A 12,833-nucleotide genomic window follows, 5' to 3' on the forward strand; every position below is an offset into this window, starting at 1 on the left:
TTGGGTGGGCTTTTTCTGGGCGGAGAATTCTCTGTGCAGGTCTGAGGGGAGGAATAAGGGAATGTGAGCTCAACAAGTAAAGTATGGTCTCAGCAAAAGGGAATGTCCATAGTGAAATGGCCTGATAAGTCTGTTCCCGGGGGAGGGGTATGGATTCACTTATTTGACCAGACCTAACAGGAAGAATGACGTGATCTAAGGCTTACCAAAGCAAACTACACTAATCCTTAGTTTCCTCATAAAAGAGAAATAATGAAAGTGACAACAAAAAAACCTCATATGGCTTGCATAACCACATATTAGAGATTTTTAATTTTGGGTTGGAAAGTCCTTATAATTACATGAAATAATTCATCTAAAGCACATAGTGCATTACCTTCCATATTGAATACACATAATATTAATTAATTATAAAAGGCCACGCAGGAGCTATTTCAACACTGACCAGACCCCAACTAGGAAACATTGCTGGCACTCCTGAACATCCATGGGGTTCCTGCTGGAGAAACTGCTGCCGTGCCACACGTGGGCACTGAAGGAGTGGGGTGCGACCATTGCCAAGGACTGCCAGAGCCTGGTGACCTTCCTGTGAGCTTGGCTCATGGGGCAGTGCCGCACCTGGCTGGAGATACAGAGACACAGGGCCGCTGAGATGGCTTTTGTCAGGACTTCAGAGCTGTAAGGCCTCCTCGGAGCAGACTGCTGGCTCACTCACACTTCTGCCTTGCCTTACACTAACAATCTTAGCCTATTTGGGTGCAAAATTATTGTGAGTTGCAAAATTATTACCCCATTTCTTTCTCCCTACCTGTGATTAGTCAAGTGAATTTAAGACATGAAAGAACAGAGTAAAGAACCTTCTGACACCTTCTTACAGGCATCCGGATAAGGAGTCCTATGGTGATACTGCAGCCAGTGTTTTAGCTCCTGACAAATACTCAAAGGTGATAAGACAAAGGCACTTGAGTGGCTCTTTTTTGTCTGGGGACAAATGGGAATCTAAAGGCTTAATGCTCCCATGAATGGTAAAAGAAACTGCATTTCATTAAATGGGAAAACGGTGCTATTTACTACATTTAGATTAATATGAGTATGAGACTCTCATCTATCCACAATTTCATGTGCTACTGCTGACCAATTATACAGGCAACTGAGTCAGGGGTGAAATAATGACATGATATCAAAGGTGCTCTAATTACCAGTCTAACAAAGAACATAATAGTAGCACCTTCATAAGGAATTCTTTCTAAAGCCTTTCAAATTGAATTCTTGGGTTTCTAGAGTTAACATTCAGAATTTAGCCCTAATTGGTTTGACTCAGTTAGAGGATCAGCCTGTAGACTGCAGGGTTTGGGTTCAATTCCAGTCAAGGGCACATTCCTGAGTTGTGATCTTGATCCCCAGAAGAGGGCATGCAGGAGGCAGCCAATCAATGATTCTCTCTCATCATTGATGTTTCTCTCTCTCTCTCTCTCTCTCCCTTCATCTCTAAAATCAATACAAATATCTGTTTAAAAACATAGTTTCTAATTTGATATGCACATAATAGAATAGAACATTATTTTTATTTGTATTTTTTAATTATTATTGAATTTGAATATTTTTAATATCTGTTTCTATACTGGTGGCATCCTCTTTTAGATTTGTTTATCTTGGCAATGGACAAGACCAGCAGTATTTCCAACTTTGAGCTTTTGGGTTTTTTATTAATTTAAAAAATATATATTTTTTATAATGGTTATATTGCTCCCTTTACATTTGATGAAATGTGGAAAAAAACAGGAAAAAGAGGAACTGTCTTTGGTGAGGGGGGCGGGGAGGAGCAGGAACACTTATGACAATGTGAGCTCCCCCCTCTCCCATCCTCTGACATTAGTGAGGAGACAGCCTGTCCCTCAGGGACTTCAGAAGAGGTTCCCCACTCTTTTACCTTTGTATTTCATGATTTGTTTTCATATAATTAACCGTTGCATTGTTCTCAAATCTGGTTGTATCATCATTTCCCTGTGGCTTCTAAACTTGAAATGTTACTTCCAATTTTTAAAATTTAACTAAAGAATTCCTCCACGCCTGTTGCTTATGTTTGGATGCAGTGTGAAGTGAGACTTTGAATTCACTTGTTTATCAGTTGCTAAAGAAACTAATACAACATTATGTTTGAATATGTCTTTCTTTCTCCATTGATCTTGTATGTATCCTTCATTACAAATACATCCTTATCGAGCACTAGCTTATTTTCAGACCATATATTCTTGTATTTCCATGAAGTTTTTAAGATTTTTATTGCTTTTTAGAGAGAAGGAGAGGGGGAGAAAGAGGGAAACATAGATCTTCTACAGTCTGCTACCTGGGATGGAGCCTGAACCCCAGGCATGTGCCCTGATTGGGAATCAAACCAGCAACCTTTAGATGCAGGGCTCTTTCTATGTAATTTGCCTTGATACCCAAGGATTTGATATTTGTGTGATCATAAGGTGTTTAAGAGAACATAGATGTTCACCCACAAAATTCTACCTTAAAAAATATAGACATGAAGAAAATATTTGATCATATCGAACAGCAATGAATAAAAATGGACCTCAGGTAGGTCATCATATTTTAGAGATTCACAGAAACGCACAGAAAATGAATTCTGAAAATGTGTAGCATGCCAAAGGACACACTGTATGTTTTCATTTCCTGTGGATTTTTCATTGAAATGTTGTAGATTTTGTCAGCATACTGTCTTAAAACTACAGCATAATCTCAACAGTAGAAAGGGAACATGATGGAATTGGCTAGCTCATATTCCATCCCTCCTCCCATCTGGCCCACGGCATGGTGATACGTAAAAAGGTGGATCATAACACTTTTCCACCAATCCATACGTTTCATAAGCACTGTGATACAGTGGATAGCTGCTCAATTTGTTTATTGCCTACAAAAAGAGCAAAGAATAAAATATATCTCTTGTAAGATAGCTTATAATAAAATACAGTGCCATATTTACTATTAATATTAGTGAGACTATTCGGACAATAATGAATAAAAGAAAGTGTTTAAGTACCTCAATAAGCCATGTACTAAAGGGTTAATATAATATGAAAATCTGTCCCAGGTTTTTACTACAGTAAACCCTATATTTTGGGGACCACAATGATTTAATGGGCTTTGGATGTAATAGACAAAAAGTTCCTGTCCTTATGTCACATGTGAAAATTAACATCTTGTCAATTTTAAAATGCTTTTAACCAAGATTTGCTTATAATTGGATTTACAGGTTATTTTTTGTTATTAATTCACTGTTATTTAGAACTAATTTTACAAAATAGGCCTTATGTTCCAACAAAAAATACAACACTGTAGTAATCTTACCACATAAATAAATATTGCATGTCTACAAATATAGTCTACATACTTGAATCCAAGTGGCACCACCCGAAATCAAGGAATGATTACCACGTGACCACACTGCATCCCATGCATTAATTGCTTCTGTTGTCACTGAACTGATTTCTACAGCAGTTTTAAAGTTGCTGGCTGATTTTTACATACAGAGAGCCACCCCCCAGCTGTGAGCATTTGTTTATTCCTGGTGACTGGTGAATACAAGCATTTGAGAGCTATTCAGTATAAATTTAAAATTACAGTGTCTCTCTCACATCAATGTTTTTCTGTCTCTGTCTCTCTTCTCCCAACTTTCCCCCTTCCACTCTCTAAGAAAAAAAGAGAAGATACTAAAAATCAGCTTTTAAAAAATATCAGAGACAAAGGAACTGGGATCAAATGGCCCAAAATCTCAACAGCAATGCTGAAGGCTGGAAAACAATGAAGCCATGAATTCAAATTTCTGAGGGTACAGAATCTTCAACCAAAAGTTGATGCCCAGCCAAACTATGGAAGAATTGTGTGTGGCATAGATAACGTTTTCAGAAATGCATGGTCTTTAGCTTTCATACACCTTTTTCAAAAAGTTCCCGAAGGAACAAGTAGAGCGTATACAAGAAAGAGGAGGAAACAAAATCTGGAGAACAGAAGATGAAATAGAGGAGATAAATGAAGGTACCCTCAGATTTCTCTGTGAAGGGAAATTTCACAGGCAGGAGCTGTGCCCTGGGCAGCAGAACCAGAGAACCCAGGGGAGCCAGAGAACAGCTCCCTGAGGGATAATGAAATCTGACACATCGCCTGATGTGTTTGAATAGATGAAGAGTGTGTGGTAAATGGCTTGTGGGTACATGGAGGAAAACAGTATAAGTGTTGTAATCCACAAGTGTAGCGCAGCTATAAACCGAGAAAATGGGATGCAGGTTAAGTATTTGGAGGTTAAGAGAAGAAGCCATGTGAGAAAACTGAATGCCTATTTTCCCTAGTCAGAGGTAATCGGGTGATACATAGAACTGATCAGTTGAAAGCACTTTAGTCTGCTGAACAGAATCAAAGGTGGGTAAGTTGGATAGAGGACCGATGGTTTTTCACTATCAATTCTTCTAGTTCTGTGTGACATTTTATGAAGTTTATGCCTATGTTACTTTCTCAAAAGTAAAAGCTATAAAATTATCATTATGATTATCAGCATCAACAATAAAAAAGTAAGACTTGTATTATGCCATTGGTTATGATAACTTTCATGTCCACTGATTGGAGATGTCGCCAAATACAAAGTCAAATGTTTGCAGATTTTGATATGAGATTGGTTTTGAATGACAAAGGGTTGAGAGGAACCAAAGACAATTCATACAATTCTAGTTTGAATAGCTCAGTGAATGAAATACTATTAAATGAAAGGGAAGATGTATATAAGGGAGTACATGGAAGTTCAGGTTACAAGGCTCAGGGAACCAGATTCAGGAACTGTTCCCCAGTAGGAGCACCATCTTAACTATTGAGACATCATCCATCTGATTCAAATTCCTCTATTCCACTAGTGACTAAAGGTTAGGGTCTAGTCACTTTTCTTGATTCAGAATGATTTGTTTAACTAAATTATATTCTAAATGATGCTGAAGTGCTTATGGACAGACTTACCCACTTTTTAGTACACTGCGCTTTGCCTAAAGCAACTCCGAGTCTTTGGAAGAACACCCCAAAATCACTACCAGATCCCAACTTGCTGATCCTGGTAGGGATAGAATTCAGGACCAGAACCAGAACAACCCACAGCATCCTTTCCCAGTTTGTGCTGCAGAGGCAGGACTGAGAACAATAGGGCTCTAGATAGGGGTTTCCACTTGAACCTTGCCTGGTTCTCACTCCAGGCCCCATAAATGCCCTCATAACCAGGGAACCTGGCCTGGGTAGTGCTTGGGAACTCTCTGGGTTGCTGTCTCCCAGACAGCAGGCAGGGGAGCTCTGGGCCTCTGTCTCCTGGACAGCATTGTTCTCTCAGCTTTGCACACTGAGTTGGCTGTGTTAGTAAGCCAAGTTCAGGGTCATCTCAAACACATCCTTTTGGTAAGAAGGCCACCCAGTATCAAGATCTCAGCCTGGCCTCCAAGGCCCCCCTGACTGACACAAAGCAGGTTCTGCAACACACACTGAACGTGAGGAATATGCTCTCTGCATCTGTGACCAAACCTCACTTCCACTGGCGCCCGTTCCTGGTGAAGTGCCTTCAGGCTCTTCAGGGACTCAGAGTGGACCCAGGAGGAGCACTGGGTGATGTGTCTGAGCACCTGGAAGGGTGTCCCTTCCCCCTGCTCCACTTGCAGGAGCATCTGAACTGCTTGGTGGTGGCCATGGTGCGGAGGCCCCAGCAGAGAGTGGAAGCACACATGTCAGCCAGCAGGTCACAGCTGGGCCGGGCTGCAGCCTGGTTTTCATTCTGTATTCATGTGTGTGTGTTTGTGTGTGTGTGTGTGTGTGTGTGTGTGTGTGTGTGTGTGTGTGTGTTTAATTGTATCAATTTGAAAAAGACAGAAAGCCCAGAATCAGGTACAAACCCCCAAAACTCTATGATACCTGTGATCTGTTCTTTCCATTTTCTCTATCTGTCTTCATTCTTTTATTCCCCTCTCTCTTTATCTTCACCTTCCTCTGCATTTTTTACACTGGTAACATTTTCTGTTTAGCTTTTTTTGATGAATTATCACTTACCAACTTTAATTGTATTATGTGATAAGTTTTGAATAATGTGAAGAGTTGTGTAGAAAAGCAAGCTACAAGCTGTAGCTAATGCTAGGGGACAGAACAAAAGAGATGAGTATTCCTTGAAAATGAGCATTTTTATGAAATTATACTGAAAGTTTCATGTTCAGAGAAATAAATATGTTTCACAAAGGAAGATAAAATTAAGCGGTTATTGGAGCTGACTTCTCACATCAGTTAAAGCAGTTTTATGTCCCTTTTATAGATGACATGGGGGAGATGATGCTCTGAGACCTCCCTGGAATCCATAATGTAGGAAACCATAACTGAAATAGTGTTTAGAAACACAGTGTATACCAAACATCTATAACAATATGTATCTTGCTTTGTATTTTCAATAAGTTGCAAAGTTCATTGTGATGTTAATCCACAAGGGAGGAAGATACTAATTTTGGAAAGTGATGGACTGCCTTCATGACAGAAAAGATAAAATTAAAATAGAAAAAGAACCTATAAACCTAAGAACCACAAATAAATTGAGGCCTAATGCCACAGGGCAAGCTCTTACCTCTGAACCTGTTCAGCATGTCTGGGAGTCCAGTGCAGCACCAGGAGGTGAGCTCAGGATTCTCTGGATGAGGCTTTTGATTCTGCACCAATTCAGTCCTATAAACAAAGACATCAGTGGCATTTTGAGGCAAAGGTTAGTCACACAACCAATCTAAATATAATAGCTTTTCAACCAGGATATTTGATCAGGATCCTCCCACTCTGAGCTAATGGGGTATACATGATAGTCTACCCTCTTGGGGATATAAGAAATGTTACCTAATTTTTTTCTAAATGTATCAATTATATCACATGTCAAATTCCCCATTCTCCTCAGATATTATTGTATTTCTAAAATGATTGCCAATCAGTTCCTCCATCTACTCCACCCCAGAGAATGCAAACCGCTGGGTCTCTGACAGGGAGCAGAACATATAGGCAGAGCCTTTGGGACTTGAGTCTCAGAGTCGTCACCAATGAGACATTCAGTGTCTGAAAGGGGAGAGTCCACAGAGCCAGACAGCTCTCCCGTTTTTTTCCTCTCAAGCAAGGAAACCTAACTCCTGCCTGGCAGCCTGCTCCTGAAGGTCTAACTTCTTAGGGAGCCCCAAGAGGTCATTCCCCAGAGGTCTGACCTGCAGTGATGGAACAGGCTGAGTCATTGCTAGTGCTGGGAACAAATCAACCCCCATACATTCATAGCAAATCTCCTGTTCCTGCTCTTTTCACCTTCCACCTGTGCAGTGGAGGTACTTTTCTGTGATTCCTTAAGAATCACTCCTGTGATGTTTATTGTGCTAAATAGGGAGAGGATAAGGGTGATGAGCTGGAAGAAACCTCAGGGATCAGATGTTTTCAGGTACATATGAATTCAGGCACATGGAAAGGAAACTTCTGAGACCAGAAGGCCTCAGGGCCACTTTGGAAAGAAAACAGGAAATACCTACAGAGGACAAGGTTTCTAGCTCAAAACATGTACAGCTCCCTCATCCAGAAGAGAATGACTTTCTCAGAAAGAATTAGTGTAAGCTCACCTTTCCAACACAGTTCCCAAATCCTGCAAAACAAACAGAAAAAGAAAGTAAACATGCAAAGTGTGTCCTTTTATATTTTTCTCGAGTTTGTTTTAATAATGTGCCTTTTCCTATTCGCCTTTAAGGAACAACCAGAGGCCATCTTAATTAATAACAGCACTTAAACTAAAACACACAGAGCTTCCTCAAGGTGTTCTGAGTATGGATTAAGGTCAGGCAGAGACCTAGTGCAACCACATCTAGGTTTCCAATGTCACTTATTTCCAAGTGTTATTCCCAAGGAGAGATATGACCATTCATAACAATGAAAGTAAAACAGGGCATCCAATGAAAAACAGAGAACGCTTTAAAATTGATTGCCAAATTCTAGAAATCATGCCTAGGCAAGGGTCAAAACCTCAATGTCTTTAGCCACTTGCTTTTATGGCAGTAACAGAGAGTGACAGTAGATTAGGTGAATGTAAACAGAAAATTGTAACAGCAAAGTTAATGTTGCCATGCTGAGAGATTGACTGAATTTGGAGAATCTGTCTGTGGAGGTGGGGCTTCGGATTACACTGAAATCACCTTATTCTATGTCAGCTACTTAGGCAAAGAGCTCCCAAAGATTACCAGGATACAACAAAATAAGTGCCTGACTGGATGGACACCATGATGGGAGTCCAGGAGCAGAATCACTTAGCTGAGGGTAATGGTGTATGCAGGCATCATAGCCATATTGTCTGGAAAAGGATTCCTGTCTCTTGATGGACCCTGCCCTCTCACCTGGAGCATCTCCACATCTGGCTTGTGGCACATGTCCATCTGTTCTCTAAACATCTCTTTGAGGGTTTCTGTCTGTTGGGTCATTCTGACTTTGCTTTCCTGCAGTTCTTGGAAGATCTCCTCTCCTTCTCTCTCCATTGTATCCACATGGAGGCCCTCCTTCTCAAAGAGAATTAGATGCAACTTCTGATATTCAGCTTTGATCATCACCTCCCTAAGGGCCACATACTCCTGCTCAGATTGAGGATCAAAGGGCTTACACATTCTCACTCTAAAAAGGAACATGAAAATTAAAAATCTTAATAAAACTCACTTTGTGCTAGCTTTGGCAGCACATATTCTAAAATAGGAATGATACAGAAAAGATGAGAATGGCCCCTGCCCAAGGATGACATGCCAATTTGTGAAGCATTCCATGTTTTTAAATAAATAAATAAATAAATAAATAAATAAATAAATAGTCTCACCTTTTAATAACTATTGAAAAACAAATAATAAAAGCCATCAAAGCCCACATATACTATAAAGAGTTGAAGTAGCTTCCCTCTTAAGCAGTTTATAGAAATGTAAATTAACCCAAGGTTCATTGATCAGCAATGGCACTTCAGGCACTGTTTCCTGAGCAGACCAAGGAAAAGAAAGCGAATAGTGCATATCCTATTAAGATACATGGCCCTAATCAGTTTGGCTCAATGGACAGACTGTTGGCCTGGGGACTAAAGGATCCCAGGTTTGATTCAGGTCAAGGGCATGTACCTTAGTTGCAGGTACATTCCCAGTAGTTGGTGTGCAGGAGGCAGCTGATCAATGTTTCCAACTCTATCCCTCTCCCTTCCTCTGTGTGAAAAATCAATAAAATATATATTTTTAAAAAGATACATGTACACATGTATATGAGGACATTTAATAAGTTAATTTTGGGAAATGCCTCAAACATTTCTCAATAGGTTGCATGTCATTTACATAAGGTATAGAGAACAAAATGTCTACTGTTCTCATTTTTTAGTTCATATCAAGTATTATGTGGGCAGTCTATTACATGGTGCTGTCCCTTACAGGGACTTGTCCAACCTTCCCTTGCAATATTAATTCCTGGATGTGTGATTGCGTCACATAGCATTTTAAAATTCTAAAACCTGGGCCCTGCAATCTTATTCCTTCTTCAAATAATAAATACAGACAGTAAGCCATCCTAACTAAGTTTTTCTAGGTAGCAGAGTAACTACAACAACATGTAAAGATAAAAATGTAAAAAGTGAAAATCTAATAGGCTGTTTAAAAAAAGGTATTATTTGTTAGGCTAAAAAAAAATACTAACATTTCAAAAATCAGACACTTTAGAAATAAAAAACAGAAGGACCAAAAGCTATTTCCAAAGAACACTAATGCTCTGTAATGTAATGCTTAGAGTTTCTCTTAGATTTGAGTTCACTAAAAAGGGACCTTCAGTTGACTTCCATGGCAGGGTGGGGACAGAGTGGGGATGCTGTGAGAACCCAGGGCAGAAGCAGCAACACAGCCATTTGAACTACAACAAGGATTTTAACATGACCAGTGCAAGGCTCCTTTCACAGTTTGGCACCTCCACATCCTGAGCAGAGCTGCCTGACTTTGCTATTAGCAACCACTGATGAATTCTAGTTGACATCAGTATGATTAGAGGGAAGAGTTGGCGAGTGTTTCTAGCAGAAGGTGAACAAGTTACCAAATTGCTTTCAGGACTCTTGGGGCATTAGAGAAAGTTGTAAACAGCCAGTTATGAAAAGCAGCCCCCATCAGGCTCACCTGGTCATCTGATGTTCAGCTGATAGGAGCCATGCTGACTGGAAGATCCAGAACAGACCCAGCCTTAAGCTACTTATCAACTTGGCTTTCTCATTATGCTGGTAGAAACCCCCTGAAGGCAGCACCTTCAAGCTCTAACAGAACTTGGTTTCAGGTGAACATTTTTCAGGGAAATATGTTACCGCCTCTTCAGATGCTTTATCTCTTCAGAGGACAGTAACCCCTAGCATATTTCCCAATAGGGCTGCGATGCACGTACTGCTCATCAGCACACTTGGGATTCCATTTACAATATTTCAGAGGTTTTCCTGGGTCAAATGGGAGTTCAATTTTTAATTTGTTTGAAGAAACTGCAGTAATTCCACTCTTAGGAATATATCCCAAGAAATATGAAACACCAATCAAAAAGAATATAAGCACCACTATGTTCATAGCAGCACAATTTACAATAGCTAAGATTTGGGAACAGCCTAAGTTCCCAGCAGCAGATGAGTGGATGAGAAAACCATGGTACATCTACATAATGGAATACTATGCTGCTCACAATAGAAAGAACTCTTACCATCTACAACAGCATGGATGAACCTGGAGAGCATTATGCTAAACGAAATAAGCCAGTCAGAGAAAGACCAGTATCACATGATCTCACACATTTGTGGAATATAATGAACAACATAAACAGATTAACAAAGATAGGTCTAGAGACACAGAAGCATGGAACAGACCATCAAACCTAAGAGGGAAGGCTGAGAACGTTAGGCAAGTGGTGAGGGGGCAGTTGTGGGAGGAGCTCATGAGGCCACAATAGTGAGGGATTATTCTGCTTATAACATTTTCAGTCCCTTTTTGGACTTTCTGATTTCATAAATAATAAATATTCTTAGTGAAATGCATGATCTATGCACTTACATTATACAACAGATTTAAATCTATCCATGTTGTATTTAAACATTCAAAAGTGGAGTACCTGATAAAATATATAATATTGATGGCTACTGTGAGTACTAAATATTCTATCTCCTCGTGCCCACATGGTCAACCTCATTGCTCTTCTCTTCCTCTATGTATACCAAACATCAATAAAAATCGCTTTCTTGCTTTGTATTTTCAATAAGATGCAAAGTTCATTGTGATGTGACTTCACAAGGGAAGAAGATACTGAGTTTGGAAAGTGATGGACTGCCTTCATGACAGAAAAGATAAAATTAAAATAGAAAAAGAACCTATAAACCTAAAAATCACAAAGAAATTGAGGCCTAATGCCACAGGACAAGCTCTGTCCTTTGAAACTGTACAGCATGTCTAGGAGGTTAGTGCAGCACCAGGAGGTGAGCTCAGGTTTCTCTGGCTGAGGCTTTTGATTCAGCACCAATTCAGTCCTATAAACAATGACCACAGTGGCATTTTGTGGCAAAGGTTAGTCACACAACCAATCTAAATATTATAGCTTTAAATCCAGGATATTTCATCAGGATCCTCCCACTCTGAGCTTACTTTTTTTCTAAATTTATAAATTTTATCACATATCAACTTCCCCATTCTCCTCAGATATTATTGCATTTCTAAAATGATGGACAATCAGTTCCTCCATCTGCTACATCTCAGGGGATGCAAACCCTTGGGTATCTGACAGGGAGCAGAACATCCAGGCAGAGCCTTTGGGACTTGAGTCTCAGAGTCGTCACCAATGAGACATTCAGTGTCTGAAAGGGGAGAGTCCACAAACACAGACAGCTCTCCCCTTTTTTTTTACTCAAGCAAGGAAATGTAACTCCTGCATGGCAGCCTGCTTCTAAAGGTCTAACTTTTTAGGGGGCACCAAGAGGTTATTCCCTGAGGTCTGACCTGCAGTGATGGAACAGGATGAGGCATTGCTAGTCCTGGGAACAAAATCAACCGCCATACATTCATAGCAAAGCTCCTGTTCCTGCTCTTTTCACCTTCCACCTGTGCAGTGGAGGTACTTTTCTGTGATTCCTTAAGAATCACTCCTGTGATGTTTATTGTGCTAAATAGGGAGAGGATAAGGGTGATGAGCTGGAAGAAACCTCAGGGATCAGATGTTTTCAGGTACATATGAATTCAGGCACATGGAAAGGAAACTTCTGAGACCAGAAGGCCTCAGGGCCACTTTGGAAAGAAAACAGGAAATACCTACAGAGGACAAGGTTTCTAGCTCAAAACATGTACAGCTCCCTCATCCAGAAGAGAATGACTTTCTCAGAAAGAATTAGTCTAAGGTCACCTTTCCAACACAGTTCCCAAATCCTGCAAAACAAACAGAAAAAGAAAGTAAACATGCAAAGTGTGTCCTTTTATATCTTTTCTCGAGTTTGTTTTAATAATGTGCCTTTTCCTATTCCCCTTTAAGGAACAACCAGAGGCCATCTTAATAACAGCAGTTAAACTAAAACACACAGAGCTTCCTCACGGTGTTCTGAGCATGGCAGAAGGTCAGGCAGAGAAGGGAATGATGCAATGAGATCTAGGTTTCCAATGTAACTAATTTCCAAGTGTTATTCCCAAGGAGAGATCTGACCATTAATAACAATGAAAGTAAAACTGGGCATCAAATAAAAAACAGAGAGAGCTTTAAAATTGATTGCCAAATTCTAGAAATCATGCCTAGGCAAG

General features: G+C 40.0%; 1 non-coding gene across 1 annotated transcript; it reads left to right on the forward strand.

Moving 5' to 3' along the window:
* The first annotated feature begins 8,730 nt into the window (after window positions 1-8,730).
* Window positions 8,731-8,837, forward strand: LOC111826867. Its single transcript, XR_002830295.1, has one exon. It is a non-coding gene; the product is annotated as a U6 spliceosomal RNA (small nuclear RNA).
* Window positions 8,838-12,833: the final 3,996 nt, after the last annotated feature.

This window comes from Myotis lucifugus, unplaced genomic scaffold, assembly GCF_000147115.1.
Source record: "Myotis lucifugus unplaced genomic scaffold, Myoluc2.0 scaffold_106, whole genome shotgun sequence".
Classification (NCBI taxonomy): Eukaryota; Metazoa; Chordata; class Mammalia; order Chiroptera; family Vespertilionidae; genus Myotis; species Myotis lucifugus.